The following is an 18904-nucleotide window of genomic DNA, read 5'->3' as shown; positions in this document are numbered from 1 at the left end:
TGAACAAAATATTGTCAGTGCTTGAAAGATAAAGGAGGATATAATTAAATACCATTAGGGGTCTCTCTCCATGTTGCTTATACAATACAATCTCTATGGAAAGACTGTCAGTTTTGTTGTAAATTGTCAGTTTGGTTCATGACCTTAATACCTGTGTGCAGTTTCCTTCTGCTACTTAAAAAGAACAACTACCTTATACACAATGGCTGGGTTGAGATAGAACAATCCAATTCAGATGTAACACTAGTCCAGGGTTATCCAGTGCAGTGCCTTCCAGATATTGGTGGACTAAAGCTCCCATTAACCCCAGTCAGGATGGCTAATGGTCAAGGTGGATAGGAGTTGTAGTCCAACATCTGGAAGACACCATGTTGCCTATCCATGTGCTAAACCATAGTTTGGTATTATGGGAAAAAGCCTGGCTGAGCCTTATGTTTGTGTTGTCCTCCTCTTCACTCCTCTGGCACAGCCACAAGGAGGTGATTGGAAGCACCTGTTTCCCAGTTTAAAGGAATCACAGTTTGTCATGTCTGAACCAGTACTGAAAGGAGTAAAGATAAAACCACATTAGGGTTGCCAAGTCTCTGGTTTTTACCCAGAGATTCCAGATTTTTGGGGTCCTCTCCAGGTCTCCAGGTGAGTCACCTTAATCTCCAGACTCTCAACTTTCATTCTGTAAAAAATTAAGTTTCTAGGTGGTCTGGTTCAAGAGATATACACCAAAATGTCTGCTGCCACCACCGTAACTTCAGTTAAATGAGCTTGTAGCTGGCTGCTCTAACTCCGCCCTTTCAGGTTTGTAGCCAGCCAATAAGTGAAATCAGGGTTGTGATTGACAAGGCAGTAGCTAGACCCCATCACAAAACCAGAAAACTGTTTTTTCCCTGCTTATCTGAAAATCTCATAAATTGAGTAAGTATATAGCTTTCAGTTTTTTTCTTTCTTGTGTGCAGGAGGCTGTTGAAGAGGGCAGTGTTTTTAAAGCCTTCCCAATATGAAGTTTTAATCCAATATTCACTTTTCTGGGAGTAAAGCTGCAATCCTAATCCCACATACCCAGAATAAATCCCATTGAATTCAACAGAATTTACTTTTGAGTAGACATGGTTAGGATTATGCTGTAAATTAATGAGACTTTTGAATGAACATAGCAAAGAATTGTGTCTGTGTTGTAAATTTTTCTCTCTCCCGCCAATCCTATTTTTTAAAGCAATTAGTCAGGGCTTACTTAGGTATCACTGCTTTTATTATGTAGGAAACTAATACTGATTTTATTTGTATAAAACTGTTCTGCAATGAGCAGCTGGTTTTGACAATAAATTGTTATATGGGGTGCATGTATTTTTACACTTCCAGTGCATGTGTATATATGAAGTCCTTCCAACAGCCATGTGAGGTAAGATGGTAGGCTGGAAACCAAGACAGCTCACAATAAGAAATAAATCCCTTTAAAATCCAATAACCATAAAACAAGTATAAACAGTTGCAAAACAGCTTAAAGAGGCATGATTCTGAATTTTGGGTTGGGTGAGTGATGTCCCTTGTCATTTGAGGTTGCAGTCCTGTACACGCTTCCTTGTTTGAGTAAGTCCCATTGAATACATTGGGACTTGCTTCTAAGTAAACATGCATAGGATAGCACTATAAATATTACAGATTGTGTAAATAATAAACATCTTTGACAGTCATGCTTATATAAATATTTCTTCATACTACGTCCCAATACGTATCTGATTTCACACTATGGCTGTACATTATTTCCTCTACATTTTAAGTGTGCCCTTCTTCCTTGGGATGGTCAGGATTCCTCTCTGTTGTTTTCATCCTGAGAGTCAGATAAGGCTGATGAGTAGCCCATGGTCACCCAGTGAAGTTTATAGCTCATTTCTATTTTAAAAGATTAATTAAAACGCTTTACATGCAGGCAAAGCTTATTAAGTAGATCCACACAATACGTTTAAAGCACATCCAATTCACATTTAAAGCAGATGACTTCCCCTAAGGAATCCTGTTCCCCCCTCACAGTTACAGTTCCCACCACCCTTAACAATCTACAGTTTCCATGATTCTGTGGTGTAATTCGCTTCAAATATGTGTTGAATGTGCTTTAAATGCATGGTGAGAATCTGCACTAATATAATGTGCATTCATTAGTCAATTGAAAAGAACAATGTTAAAAGATACTTTTTTAAACAGGGGAAGGGTTGTAGCTCAGTGGTAGGGCATATGCTTTGCATGCAAAGGTCCAAAATTCAATTTCTGGAAAATACTATTGCCTGGAATCCTGGAGAGCCAATGGTAGTTCATGTCATCAATATTGAGCTAGATGGTACCAAATGGCCTGAGTTGGTATAAGGCAGATTTCTTTGTTGGCTAGATTAAATGTTTCCTACCCAAGCTCCATCTTTTAGCTAAGATTTCTATCTTAATTTCCAATCAGAGAAATTTATTTATTTATTCAAATCAAATCAAATTTTATTATGTGGTCACAGACCCAATATACAAATCGATTAGATAGGCGTTCTATAAAACATACAAACTAAAATATAAATATAAATAACAATATAACTTTAAAATGAAGCATTGGTATTTAAGAGGAGGACCATCTTGCGTATATTTTGGATTGAATTAATAAACTTGGCTACTAACTCTGTGGTCGACTGGTTTGTATCGGCCAACAGGTATTTCAGATACCAATCCGCAGACCTACCAGGCAATTAGATTTGTATTCCACCCTTCCTCCCAATAGGAGTTCAGAGCCGCATGTTTTTGTTTGAATTGCATGCACCAAGCAACTGTGGCTGATGCTTAATATATCATGCTTAATGACATCACTTGGGCCCACCCCTGTGATATCACTTGGGCCATCCCCTATGAACTAGGGCCCACACCTGAAATCTCAGGATTTTGGATGCTTCTGAGCTGGCAACCCTAATTCTGATTCTGGCTTGTTTCAATAAACCATAGTTCTCTGTTGGGATATATTGATAAACTGTGGCTAGTTTAAAATGGGAAGTGAATGCTTCCAATCTCTTCTTTGAGGCCGCATCAAAGGAGAAGAGAGGGGGATGGAATGTGTGAGCCCAAGGCTTGTCCCGGCTCATTCACATAGTGCTAAACTGTGATTTAGCATTATGTTCAAACCTGGCCAACATTTTGAATTCTCAATACCATGATGTGGAGAACCAGGAATAAGCCCTGCACTCATGGAGTCCCCTTTGTCTCTTCCATTGTATGCTCAGCTAAATTAGTAGCTTTCTGATTTTATCAAATAATAATTTCTTTTTAAATCCAAACCAGCAGATTATGGTTTGAAGAAGCATTTCAAACCAGGATTGTAAACCATGGTTAACTGTGATTTGGAGGGCTCATGTAAACCATGGATGTGTGGGCATATGATGGAGGAGTAAACCTTAGAAGACTATCATTTTCCAAGCAAGCACCACTAGCAGAACTAGGAAGGAGCACAGAACAGACAAGAACAAGGTATGGTTGTGCACCACCCCATTCTTTGAGCGGTGAAAGACCATCAGGGGTCCCTGTGCTTGCCCAGGGTTTGGTTTCTTTGGAAAGAAGGTCAGCGGAGTCTATGGTGTCTTTATGAAATATGGTTTATTTACACACATTCACAGCCTGAGCATAAGATGGAGGGGTTCAAAGCATTATCAGTCCAATAGAACTTGCTTTTCCATCAGGCTTATAGGAGGCATCCTGAAGTGATGGAGCAGGGACCAGGCTCCCTGCATGTCTCCATTTCCCAGCCTTTCCTCAGACTTGCTAAAAACACAAGCATCTCTTTGGCCCTAGGGGAGGCTCTTTAGAAGAGCTTCATTAACAATAGGATCTCCATGGCCCATTTGCCAGTTAATGGGCACTTGACAGATCCATTAGCCCACCTGGCCACTCTTAACAAAAGAGACTCATCTGACTGGCAGAGCAGGTTTTTCAGTTGCAAAGCCCACTCCAGGAGCAGGGTTCCAAATCTGAGACTGGAAGGGGGACTTATAGAAATTATATATCTCAGCCCACAAACCTATAACAGCATATATTACTTCAGAATCCCAGTGGTTTAAGGAAGGGATGTTGAATACCTTGTTCTTGTTTTGTGTGTGTGTGTACTCCTTGCTAGTTCTGCTAGTAGTATGTACTTGGAATATGATAGACTTCCAAGGTTTTCTGCTCTGTAACATGCCCAAACACACACTCCTATCAAATCAGCTTTGCACCATTCATCACAACTCCATATTTCCTGCATCCATTCTCTGATGGTTACTTTCCTAAGGGCACATTTACAGTGTTTACCATTTTCTTAATAAAATTGTCCACAAAAACACAGGGAGGGAAGCAAATCCCTTTTAGTTCTTCTCCACAAAAACAACTTTAAAGATGCTAAGCACAATCAATTTGTTTTAAACTGTTTTTAATATTCTATTTTATATTGTTGTGACCCACTCTGGGACTTTTTGGTGAAGGACAGGCAATAAATCTAATAATAATAATAACAACAAAAACAATCATAAAGATGCCCTAGCACAAAAAACCTTAATCTATTTGCCTGTAATTTGACAGGCTTCTTTTCTAGGGGCACATCTCTCAACTTGTATGTTGATACAAATTTCCCACAAAACAATAGGGGAAATTAAGAAAATCATTTTTAACCATCGCAAAACTGCAAAGGTTTGCCTTTGCTGGAAAGCCACTGCAGCTAATCTTTGTCAGAATTAATCCCTTCCAAAGATTTACCATGCCTACAAATTTCATCTTATTCTTCCAAAAAAAAGAGGGGGAAAAGGTTTAGATTGTTTCTTTTTTATTTAAAAGGTACTCAGCTCAAAAATCCCTCAAGCTATTTCCCCCCCTGTAATTTGGCAGATTCTACCCATTCAGGATTGGGCTACCATGCCAGCAAATTTTATCCAATTTTGTCAAAAAGAAAAAAAAATAGCCTTTGTTTAATTCCGCATAAAAGTAATGAAAGTGGAATGAAGTTGCATTTTTCTGAATCAGGGTTTTGATTTGGGCTCTGAGCTGAATCAGACAACCTCTGAAGATCTTTGGACTGAACCATGCTCTTTTCTGAAGCACCAATTTGGGGTCTGAACCAAATCTTGTAGTTGATACATACATCTGGTGCAAGCACAAGACTCATTCCTGACCCTCCTAGCCATGATTTGGAGAACCACAAACATTGCACATAGCCCTTCCCCATGACTAGAGTCTTCAGTCTACTTCTGATGAGTTTAACTAGGTGTCCCCAAGTTTAAGTACTGATAGATTCAAGAGCCTTCTCCTCCCCATCTGCTGTCTCTACAGAAAGTGCATTTTTTGGTAAAATAAATAAAAATGAGGCACTGGTACTGATGTCTTGATGAAACTGCCATGGATGCCCACACAAAATGGTTGCATGGGCTTTTTTTCTGAACTAAAATAGCTCAAACTCTTTAGCCTTTATTTATAGGAATGTATGCCAAGCCCTTGATAATTTTAACTAAATTTCTGCATTTTAACAAATCTGTATATTGGTTTAAATGGGTGACCAAAAATTGTACATAATATTCTACATGTTAGCATACCATATATATAATGGTATTATGCTCACTGCTCTCAAATGCTGGGAGAAACCAACAGACCTTTTAATGAGCTAAAAATGTGTCCCCCCCCCCCCCATTTCTGGGTCTGAAATTTAATCTGTCCACTCACTGGGTAAATAAGATTGACAAAAGTACTGGAGGATGCAGTGTTAGTACATGAAAATGGCATAAAATATAGCTATTATCATGTTAAATATTTATCATTTTATTCATTTGATAGGAACACTGCAGGTGTAAGAGCTTACAAGAGGTTCAGATGACACCGCCCCCATATATTGAAAGGATGTGTGAGGGGGGTTGCAGGGCTATATGATTTAGCTTCATATCTCCTGTCACTGCATTTAGCAGGCATGCCTCCTGCCATCAATGCCTTTGGCCAGTATGTGAAATGGCTCTTTCTGTGTACTGATACACATCCTTAGAGCTCCACCATACAGAAAGGATCCCCCTTTGCATAGTAAAGCTCTCTATGTGTACACGATACATGCATAGAGAACCTTCAAACAATGGCTGGATGCATGGGGGAGATGGGTGCTGTGTACATTGACAGTGGGCAGGCCAGCTACCATGGTTCTACAGACCCATCATTGCATTCTTTCAATTTTTGTGTCGGGGGGGGGATAGGAATGGGCAAATATATCAATTTTGATTTCTCTCTTTTTTCATTATTTATTTATTAAATTTATATTTAATTTAATTTATTTATTTATAGTTTATATCCACCCTTCGTCCCAGAAGGAGCCCAGGATGGCAAACAAAAACATCAAAAAGACTCAAAAACATCTTAAAAACAAAAGACTTTAAAACATATTAAAACAAAACATTTTTTTTAAAAAAAAAAAAGCTTGAAAAACATCTAAAAAAGTAATTCCAACACAGATGCAGACTGGGATAAGGTCTTCACTGCAAAGGCTTGTTAAAAGAGGAAGGTCTTCAGTAGGCACCAAAAAGATGGTACCTGTTTAATATTTAATTGGAGAGAAGTCCAAAGGGTAGGTGCCACAGCACTGAAGGTCTGCTTCCTATGTTATGCAGAATGGACCTCCTGATAAGATGGTATCTGCAGGAGGCCCTCATCTGCAGAGTGCAGTGATTGACTGGGTATGAAATGGGGAAGACAAACTTTCAGGTATCCTGGTCCCACATTGCATAGGGCTTTGTACACCAAAACCAGAAACTTGAAATTGGCCCGGTAGCTAATGGGAAGCCAGTGCAATTCTTTCAGCAGTAGGATAACATATTGGTGACACCCTGTCCCAGTGAGAAGTTCCGCCGCTGCATTTTGCACCAGCTGCAGATTCTGGACCAGCCTCAAGGGCAGCTTCACATAAAACACATTACAGTAATCCATCCTGGAGTTTACCAGTGCATGGGCAACAGTGGTCTGGCTATCCCAGTCCAGAAACGGCCACAGCTGTCTTACCAGCTGAAGCTGGTAAAAGGCACTCCTAGCCACTGAGGTCACCTGGGCCTCTAGTGACGAAGATGGATCCAGGAGCACCCCCAGATTATGAACCTTCTGTTTCAGAGAGAGTACTACCCAATCCAAAGCAGGCAGTTGTCCTATTATCCTAACTCAGGAATCACCAACCCACAGCGAGCCCGTCTTGCAAGGATTCAGACTCAGTTTATTAGCCCTCATCCAGTCCATCACCAAGTCCCATCTAAGGTTCACATTTCCACATCAGTTTACTTTTTTTTTTTTTAAGAAAAGGTTCTTATAAAAATTTATCAGCATTTTTGTGAGAATTTCTCCTACTATACACATTTTCATATGCAATTTCCCCTAACATGCATTTTTGTATGTTATTTTCCCTAATATATGCATTTCTATGCACACTTTGCTCTAATATACACATTTTTATACATATTACTTCTCTGGAGAACTGCACTGCAAAATGCAGATAAGTGCTAAGTTTAAGGATGGTTGTATTTTGGTTCAAATTTCTCCCCCGTCCCTAGTGGGGGGGGGGGTCATCTGAACTCTGCTTGACATTAATCTAATGTGAAAATTACTGTTGAAAGCACTGCTTTTACCACATTTGTGCGCTGTACTAATTTGCTAGGTTTACCTTCATTCCTGCCTAGATGTGGTCTCATACTACCTACATCAAGGAAAACATGGTCAGACGGCATCCAGCTTTGGACAAAACAGAAGCTGCATCCCTACCACTAAAGAAACTACAACTAAAGGTTGTGACATCTCTGTTGGCAACAAGGTAGCAAGACCTGCTCCCTGGCACTTCTTTCTCATGCAAAAACAGCTTGGACCTAGGTTCAGTAAGAACTGCTTCTTCCATATGTTCCTTCCTATGCACCTCAATCAGCATCCAGAGTCTTGCTCTGTGTTCCTTTGCTGGCTGAAATGAGTCAGGAGGCTGAAAGGAACAGGGCCTTTTTAGATGTAGCACCAAGCATTTTCAGGGGAATATGGGATAATGTCAGAGAGGAAAGATGGCAGAGAGGAAAGAAAATTAATTTGACCTCAATGGAACTATGAAGACACAGAACTTTACAGTAAGTTTGTGCAGTAATATATACAAACAGCATATGTATCTCTTTGTGTTTCCAACCATATGTGATCAGAGATCGGGTAGGGATGAATGGATCAGTTTATTTCCAGTCTATGACAATTGTACAAGTGTTCACTCATAAACCCATTTTGTCCTGTTTCTACATTAATCTGTGAACAATTATTTTTTTAAAAAAACCCATGTAAAAAGTCATATCACATATTTTTCTTAAATACACATTTTAAAGCATTTTGATGATTTTTGAGCCAAGTGTTTGATTGCAAAATTCAATGATTTTGAAATCTGCACAATAATTAAGTGCACAATCTAAATGCTAATGTGAAATATGACTAGTAAATATAAAGGAGGGCAACAAGGATGATCAGGGGACTGGAAACAAAATCCTATGAGGAGAGACTGAAAGAACTGGGCATATTTAGTCCTGAGAAGAGAAGACTGAGGGAGAGATGATCGCACTCTTCAAGTACTTGAAAGTTTGTCACACAGAGGAGGGCCAGGATCTCTTCTTGATCATCCCAGAGTGCAGGACACGGAATAATGGGCTCAAGTTACAGGAAGCCAGATTTCAACTGAACATCAGGATAAACTTCCTAATTGTTAGAGTGGTATGACAATGGAACCAGTTACCTGGTGAGGTGGTGGGCTCTCCAACACTGGAGGCATTCAGGAAACAGCTGGACAGCCATCTGTTGGCAATGCTTTAAGCTGGATTCCTGTAGTGAACAGGGGGTTGGGCTCAATGGCCTTATAGTCCCCTTCCAACACTACAATTCTTTGATTCTGTGAAATCTGAAAGATCAATGTATTAGATCAGGATATATGAATTAGGTTGGTTTGCTTAAAAATGCTATTCAAACAAAATTCTGCTCCATCTCTAAGATCAGAAGGGCTTACATGTTTTTCTTATACTTGCTGCATACGTTGGATGAACTCTGATGTAATGCTCCTGGAACTATATATTTAGAGCACTGCATATAACTATATGTAAGGACAGTGCAGAAATGAATAATAAAAAATACAGTTGTCTTCTTCATTCATTATAGCGCTACACAGAGACAGGTATATTCCCTGGTGTCCACTGGTATAGTTTGTACATCTTTAACAATGGACACAGCTGCATTGGTGCAATTTGGAACCTTGCATGATCAGAGTTCCATACTGAATGGAAGCCTTCATGCATAAAGCTATATGAACAAAGGTTTAGACACTACAGACATTCTCATTGTAGCCACTGATACCAGGGGAAAGGGCTACTCATTGTTTTCTCATGCTCTGCTCCTGGAAACTACAATGATTGAAGAGGACTATAAAGAAATTGATATAATACTTTTCTCAAGTATCTGAAGTCAGGGCTGCACAAACTTTGACTGATATTGTTAGCCAGTGCAAATTTGTGGTTGCCATGAACCTTGCTTGGAGGAGGGATGGGTTCAGAGCTTCACAGGCAGCTGGAAGTAGTGAGACACCTTGTTACCTTTGAGTCCCTACCATTGCAAAGTCAGAGATGATTCACTAGCTACCTATGACTTTGGCATGGGTAGATGCCACCAATGTGTCCACCAGTATAAAATACATATTTGCAGCTGGTAAGTGCATTTGTGGCCCTCTGCTCAAAGTGATTTGCATGCATCATCTCAGCAGAACTGTTTTACTTGAACTTTTGAGCTCGTAGGAGCTGTGTCAGGCTCAGATGCCTTTTTCCTATGATACCAGAAACTCAAGGTCATGTAACACTCCTGTTGCATCCATTTTGAGTTTCACCCAGCATGGCTAATTACCATTGATCACACCTGGCAGCTACCAGCTTCATTTCTCTCTTGGTAATTCCACACCAATAATCATCTACTTCAACTAGTTGTGGTTCTTCAAGGTCTCGGGCCAAGGTTTTTTTAACAGCATCTACTATCTGATCTTTTAAAAACTAGTTATATCGGGGGATTGATATAATCAGGGATTCAGACCTTCTTCATACAAAGCATGTGCTCTGCCACTGAACTATGGTCCCTTTCTTGCTACTGTCAAGAAGCATCTACATACCACATTTCCCTCACTATCATTTGTAAATTAGAGATGGATCAAAAATGAGTGTTATGGTCTACTGCCTAGTCTTTAATAAGCTGTGGTTCTCAATCTTAAGGAATGGAGAACCCTGTGGCTCTCCAGATGTTGGACTACAACTCCCAACATCCCTGACCATTGGCCATGCTTGTTGGGACTGATGGGACCTGAACATATGGAAGGCTACAGGATCCCCATCCCTTACATAGACCAATCACTGTACATTATGGTAGATATACACAAAGGAGAACCACATATATCCAACTGATGTAAGCCATCTCTATATGAAGATAAAATAGTTGGGGGTTTAAAAATCTTTTAAAGTCTATATTTAAAACTGCAATCCTAAACACACTTACCTGGGGGTAAGACCCATTGAAATCAATGGGTCTGATATCTGAGTAGGCACATTGGATTGCACTGCCTGATACATATGGAAGAACAAGATTTCTCATAGGGATTAAATGTTGAACAAAATATCACACACACCCCAATATTTTTTTATCCTGGAGAAACTGAGGCCACTTGTGAACGATGGATGCTAATAAATATTCAGAAATGAGTGAAGCTCTAAAGTATTTTTCATCCAGATTTTAGACATGCAAACGAAGTTTGCTGACATGAATCTTTGAAAATTAATATTGTGATACTGTTTGCTCTTTAAAATTAAAAGTATAAATATTATAGTGGCTTTACCATTCATTTCTTTGAGGCTTTATAAGTTAGAAATGTCTAAGATATTTACCATACACACTAGCAGTATGACCATATCTGAAATCTGTTGGCTGTTTTATGTAATGCAAATTATTGTATGTAAACAGGCTTTTTGCTACAATATTTCACACTACTTTGTAAAAATCAAATTGCATATAGCAGGGCATAAATCCTTTGTCTGACATGTTTTTTTTAAACTGTCTGAGAATATTTTTTAAAAAATCAGCAGTGGCCTTTTCAGTTGTATCATATTTCAAATACTTTTTATTCAGTGCTTTTATGACCAGTTGTTTGACAGCATATAGATATAGTTACTTCAAATGAACAATACCCTTGTGCAATTGGCATTGGTATTTTTTAGGGTAGATGTCAATATATACAAAAGTTCCCAGCTGAAAGACTTTTTAAAAGGACATTGATGCAATGAATTTGGCATGGCAAAAATGATGTTTTCATTGAAACACTTCCATGCTACACTCTTTTGACTGCATCTATTTTATGAGCCTGGTTTTATGAATCTCATGCGTGCCTGTTCTAATAGTACAGTAGTTCAGCATCTAAAGCATTTTCCCCTATATGGCTAGCCATATGAAAGGCCAGTACTGCTTTGTTTAGCAGAAGCATCTTTACAGAAAAGATTTCCTGTTATGCTATATGGGTGGAAACAAGCTCTTCAATAAAATATATAATACCTATAGTTGGAGACAGCTAAACATCTTTGGAATGGGAAATGACAAGAGCTATGATGAGTGGCTTGTGTCTTTACTCCACTATTGTTTGGCTTCTACAGGTTCTGTGGGGTTTTGTGGTGCCTTAAAAACTTGCAGGCCTGTATAAACAGAGATAGTGGTAGGTCATCATGGTCAGTTATTCATCTGTCATACCACAGTCTAGTCTGTGTTTTTGTTCTTAAAAGAGTGAAACAGCTTCCTCAAGGGTGTCTGATAAGCCAACAGAGTGCCAAGAAAAACTTTTATATTGTTATTTGCAGTATAGGTGTGCATGCATACATATGTGTGGTTTTCTGTCTGTCTGACTTCAGATACCTATATGACTGGGGTTGCCAGATGTCTGGTTTTTAGTCAGATACTCCGGCTTTTGGGGGTCCTCTCCAGGTCTCTGGGTGAATCACCTTTATCTCTGGACTCTCAGATTTATTTATTTTTTAAATTATGTTTCTAGGTTGTCTGGTTCACGATATATACATCAAAACATCACCTGCCCCCTCATACCTGTTAAATCTGTTTAACAGATCTGTTAAATCAGCTCGTAGCTCTAACCCCACCCTTTCAAGATTGTAGCCAATAAGTGAAGTCAGATTTGTGATTTGCTGACCTCCAGGCAGTGCCTAGACCTCACTGCAACAACAGAAAATTGTTGGTTTTTTTCCTGTTCATATGAAAATCTCATAAATTGAATAAGTATATAGCTTTCAGGTTTTGTTTTCTCTTGTGTGCAGGAGTCAAATCCTGGGCTGTTGAAGAGGGCAGTGTTTTGAAAACCTTTCCAATATGGAGCTTTAATCCAATACTCACTTTTCTGGGAGTAAAGCTGCTATGCTAATCACACATACCCGGAGTAAACCCCACTGAATTCAATAGGACTTACTTTTGAGTAGACATGGTTAGGATTGTGCTGTAAATTAATAGGACTTTTGAGTGAACATAGCAAAGGATTGTGTTTGTGTTGTAAAGAAGTGTCTGCTTAATGTCAATAGGCAAGGAGTTCCAAAGCTTATGTGCTGCCACATTAATGGACTGGTTTCTTACAAAAGTGGAACAAGTACTATGTGGCAGTAGGTTTAATCCCTGAGACTGATCCTGTATCTTTAGGAGAAGAGAAAGTCAGCCAAGTGCAGGTGTTCTGGCAACCAAGAGGTCTTCTGTATCTTTAAAAGTTGTGCAGGGGGAAGGGAGAATTCCACCTTGGGTTTTTCCCATTACAGTGTTGTAAGCACACCAGTACTTGGCTGACTTTCTCTTCTCCTAAAGATACAGGATCAGTCTTAGGGATTGAACCTGGCAACCCTACCACTCAATATATTTTTAACTTTAAAATTGCCTTTTCAGAAAACAGTGGGCAAAGAGGAAAGGCAACAGAGCACAGAGCGGAAGAAAGTGGAGAAGAAAAGATATAAGAAGCAGAAAGAGCAGAGGAAACCAGACTATGAAGAATAGAGGAAGTGGTGAGATGGACTGGGATCTACATCTTTGTTTGCACTGAGATGATCTGCATTTTTGATCCACAGATTATGGAAATGACTGGTGCCTGAAGATCCAGGATCTAAAGATACAGGATCAGTCTCAGGCCAGGAACCTGGAAACCCTATGTGGCACCCATAACATGGAAACACACCTTGTGCTTGGCCTGGTAGCAAGTCAGCAACCAATGCAGATTGCAGAGCAGAGGTATTATGTACTGACAGTATCTCACTCATGTCAGCAGTCATGCTGCAACATTCTGCATTAACCTCAGCCCACAACTTCAGGTTGTGCTACATGGGGATTTCTGTGACCTTGACTGACTGGCTGCCAGGATTTTTTAGTTTTGGTTTTTGGTTATTAATCCTGACTGGTTGTGAGATGCTGAGTTGTATGCCTTACTATAGGAATCTTGTTGTGGTTGGTATGATACTGCATTTAGGAAAGCATCTGTCTTTTGTTTTTCTTTTCTATTTGCATTTCACTTATCTTTAACCTCTCTCTCTTACATCCACAGAAGCAACAGCAGTAGTTCCATGCGCTCAGCTCAACCCCTTTAAACCCATTGATGATGCACCTTGTTGGTTGCATGACAGTTTGTTTCTTGTCCAATAGTAATAAAAGCAAATTCACATATTTGGAAGTGTGGGTGCAATTGTTGTTCCCAAGCTGCTGCCTCTGAAGGTGTAGACCAAACCATGTGTGTTTTCTCTCTGTCAGTTATTACTCACTAGAATTGGGTTGGCTGTCAAAGTGAGTTTATAGCAGCCCACAAGGTAGACAGAAAGGGTAGAGAATCTTTTTACTCTTATTCATTTCTCAGACCTCTTTCTGAAATGAAGGGTCAAATCTATTAAAAAGTTTGGAGCAGCCATGTTAAAAGATAAGGGCAGGGCATTCCAAGCAGGGGGTTGCCAACCCTACCTGCATATGAATGTCTTTGCAAAGGATCCCTAGTCAATCTTTACCAACAGCACAATCCAAACTATATCTACTCAGAAGTAAGTCCTGTTGAGTTCTATGGGGCTTAGTCCCTTAGTAAGTGTGTTTAGAATTGCAGCCTTCAGGGACATCCATCTTTACTCCCAAGTGCTCCCATCTAACATCTCCACAACACTAGGCTCCTTTCTTCCTACAATGGCCTTCTGGTGACTGGACTGACTTGAGGGCACTTAAACTCTTCTTGCTGAAAGCAACTAGGCTAGATTAAATGTCCCCTACCCAGGCTCCATCTTTTAGCTAGGATTTCTATCTTAATTTCCAATCAGAGAAATGTTTTTGTTTTAATTGTATGCTCCAAGCAACTGTGATTGATGTTTAATGTATCATGTTGAATGACATCACTAGGGCCCACCCCTGTAACATCACTAGGCCCACCCCCCGGACATCACTTGATCCCACCTCTGAAATCTCAAGGTTTGGGATGCTTCTGACTTGGCAACACTATATATGACCTATTGCTGATTTCTTGAAGTCATGGAGTTTGATATGCGAAGACAGCTCCCCACACAACAAGGAATTAACTTTCATTTCAGTGGAGGGGACAGCATCATCCATTCACTCCTCTGTGTGCACAGATGCACTCCACTTAACTAAATATTCCCACATATCTAGGAACTCCATGCACATCTAGAAGTATACCAGGCAGTAGATGTATTTATTTATTTTTAGGGGTTGTGTCAGAAGTTTAGTCAGCCTTAAGCTACAGGTTTTCCCCAAAAAAATACATAACGTATGTATGTAGGATTATCATTTTTGAATAACAAAAACAAAAATTACTGCTATCTTGATGCATATATTTTATTTGTTTATTATTGAATTTCTGCCCTGTTCTTCCTTCCAAATTTCTCATTTTAACTTCTCATCACCTAAGATGAAAGGCGACTACAATTGCGTAGTGAGTGATGATCATTATTATCATAATCTGTGTAGGGCTACTGCATTTTTATTTTTCTAATAATAATCGGTCTAAGCCACTAGATGAGATGATACAATGAATAAAAGTGCTACTGTAATGGCTCAGCACACTTTGGCATAGATTTATGATACTGCATTTCCCCTGGTGATGTATCAGTAAATACAGTGGTGTTGTGTGCTTCAGCAGAGGAACTCCTTATAAAAAACAGAAATGTGCAGACAATTAACCTGACTTCTTTAATATACATGTGTCCTCATAGACAAACATGATTTAAAGAGTCATAGCAAATTCTGAACATGGTAAACAAGAGGCTGTGTTTGAGAAAGTGTTTGTATTTTTATTCCCCTTGCAAATTATATCTGTTGGCATAATATGCTTGGAGTTACCCTCTTATTGGTTCCCAAGCAGTTAAATGTTAAACACAAAAATATAATACAGATTTCAGATGGTAAAATGATCTTCAGTATAATGAACAATCTCTATTTTAACTCTGTTACGATATGTATTCTTTTGATTTTATTTGTTTATCAAATTTATTTATTCATTCATTTGTTAAATTTATATCCTGCCCTTCCTCCTAAAAGTAGCCCAAGCCAGCAAGAGAAGTCTCTCTTATCAACATGTGATTTCAGAGTATTTTATTATTTACTTGAGCACAGAGCTGATCCAGTGAAATTCTGTATATTGTCTGAGTCTGATTTTAATGCCTCTCCGTTGCAGCTTAAAATGTGTTTGTGGTTAATGATGTCTTATAATTCACCAACGATTATATTTGTGTTAAGAAAATGTTGCCAGCAAATGCAGAGAATTGATACATTTTCAAGGAGGATCAGACTTAACGCACTTGTATGAGATGATAAGATGCTTTTGAAATATAAGCCTGATTAAAAATGCATGTGTGAAAGCCCTTTGAATGAAGTGCGTGTCTGATGCATGTTCAGATCTCTTCTACGTGAGAGGAGAGGCAAGTTGTAATAGCCCTTACCCCATTTCCTCTTTCTTCATCATTTCCTGTACGCATTGTTTTTCCAGGAGAATTTTTCTTGCAGATGCAGTTTTGTTGAAGCCCAAAGCCAACCATTAATTCTGGGCAGTAGAAACAAAGAGAAGAAGGACATCATTTTGAGAAGGACTAAGCATTTTGAAAGTAAATTAGAAATAAGTTAATCACCCAACATGTCCAGGTTTTTTAATTATTATTTACAGATAAGACCAAGAACAGTGGGTTTGTTGCTGACCTGGTTTTGAATAATTGTTCCTGATTTTAAATAATGATCTTCACCTGGCAATTATTAAGGCCTCAATTTATATTTGCGTCTCCTGCGTGTCTCCATGGTTATCTGTCAGCATCCCCATTCATCTGAGTGACATAAATCACCTCTTGATTTGAGCCAGGAGTCAAGACAATGATAAATATTTGCTAAATATCTGTTTTGGTGATATAATGGACCAAAAAAAAGTTTTCTTTAGTTCTGAGGAATTATCATGTTGTATACTGATACTGTAAGAAAGTCAGAGGGTGGGGGAAATCTAAAAGGTGGAAACTAGAGGGTTTGGGGGAGGACACGTTTCTGCCATTCTTCCAATGGAAACTAATGTTGCCCAGTGAAATAAATGCTTTGAGACCCTAACTCACGACATTAGTATTTGATTATGTCTTGGAAGATGTGGATGTATGCATGGGTCTGTAATGGTTTTAGCCTATACAGCCTTAAATAGTTAAGGCCCAATGTACAACAGGGCAGTGGTAAACAACCTTTCATTTAAAGCATTATATATAGTTATTTATTTAAAGCATATATATACTGCTTAGTCATTAGCATTTTCAGCACTGTGCCACTAGTTAAATTCAAACTATAAGATAGTGCCACTCCAGGATGTGTTTGATAGTACATATGAACTGTGCTTCTGTTGTATTTTTATTATGGTGTATATTGCTTAGAGATATATGACACCCCGCTTGCCACACAGCTGATGGGCGGGGCATAATTGCAGATGGGAGCGAAGCTGCATCGCATCTATGATGCAAGCGCGACTTGGCTGAAGGGAGGGGCGAGGCTGGAGGGCTTATTTAAGCCGAGCTGCCCCTCCTACCTTCCTCTTTGGAATTGCGACGCCCACGCCGCCCTCCCTTTTTTATGGTGTGCCTATGGGTTGCTTCGGGGCCGAGTAGGAATTTTTATCCTGCCCACCCTCATTGGCGGGCAGGTTTTTTGCCTGCTCTACACAATAGGAGGGGGAGGGAATCGGGTTAGGGGGCATTGTTATTAAGAGGTGGTTTTGGCTGATTTGGCAAAATTGATATATTGAAGGCTAATGCCCTATGGAGCAGTTTTGTTATAGCACTGGTGCGGGAAGGTGCGGGAAGGTAAATAGTTAAGGACAGCTAGGTGGCCCCCTTAAGCACCTTTGGAGGTGATTGGCAGTTCCGGAGGCCTGTCTAGCAAGGCTTTGCGGCTCGAGGACAGGATATGGGCTGCCTCTGGGGCCAACTTATCTCATCTACCCAAGGGTTATTCAACCCCGGGTGGGGATGATGTGGGAAGGCCCCCCTACTCACCTACAAGGTGTGGCAGGGGTAAGGGGTAAGCAGATGGGCTTGCCCTTGCCCCGGCAGGGGCTGGTCGCCCAAGAGCTGTATGGCAAGCTACTTGCTTATAGATAGTCCAGCACCTAGATTTTCCCTCTGCAGGTCACTTTAAAATTGGGTTTGTCTGCTGTAATTTAATAAAGTGGCCCTTGTTTAACCCAAGCTGATGTGTCAGTGTCTTATTTCGCCCCTCAACTGCAATTAAGGATTAAGCAGTTTAGATGTGGTTTGAAATAAATATAGTATTGTTTTCTAAGTTTGCATCTATACATATAAATTAGCACATTCAAATTTTATGCAGATTGGTGTCCTGTTTTGCCCTTTGTGTTTGTGATTTTTTGTGTGTATGGTGGTGTGCAAGTGATCAACCCCCTAATGTGCACCACATTAAAAAGGTAGAGGGTATATGGAGAGTGTTTATATGTCTTCCCCTTAATTCTAGAGCTTCTGTCTCCTGAGATTTGACAAGAGTTAAAGACTCTATATTTCATACACCTTGAAGACCTATATATTAGAAGGAAAGTGTTAAGTCACTCTTATTGTAACTGAAGTATAACATGATAACTGAATGTAATATCTGATTGTATCATCCTTAGGATCTTTCTTAGGCCCATTTATGAATAACACTTCAATTCAGTTGAGAAATGGAAAAATGGGCACTTTACATACTCAGACAAGCAAAAACTAACTGGGAGTCATAGGCTGATGCCTGGAGAGACTATAATTCCTCTCTATTAATGTATTAGATTGGAGGCTATATATCCCTACGTCAGGAAATCCTTCCATCTGAGGCATTGCTTTCCCCCCAAACCTAAGTGTTTTGCCATCTTACTAAGTGAGATTCTCTTCAGTCGTTTATCATTAAGTAGAACTTCTAGGTTGGCTGATCTACTTAGTGATAAATGACAAAAGGGAATGAACAGTTGGCCATTCTCTGTCTTTGAATCTGCCTTTAACTACAGTCTGCCTCTGCTGTAAAAATGGTTTGGTTATGTCTCCAAAGTATCACAATAGTTTGTGGCGATTAGCCCTGCTTTTCCTTTAAATCTGCTAAATCCAGAGTTTGTGGCTTGGTCCCATGTAAATTGACCTGCATTTGTTGTAGACCACCAATCTCATCCTCCCCTTGGTTGCACAGTACCTTGTATTCCTCCCCACTGGACCATGAGCCTCAGTCTTGATCCAGGAGGAATTAGTCCCTTCCAGCTCAGTATACGAAACTGACACTCTCCCTTTTGTTGATTATCTTTGATGATGGGCTGTTTAGATTATAACCCCCTCTCTAGCTTTCGGCAAGC

This window comes from Rhineura floridana, chromosome 9, assembly GCF_030035675.1.
Source record: "Rhineura floridana isolate rRhiFlo1 chromosome 9, rRhiFlo1.hap2, whole genome shotgun sequence".
Taxonomy (NCBI): domain Eukaryota; kingdom Metazoa; phylum Chordata; class Lepidosauria; order Squamata; family Rhineuridae; genus Rhineura; species Rhineura floridana.
Note: the sequence above shows the minus strand (reverse complement) of the source record.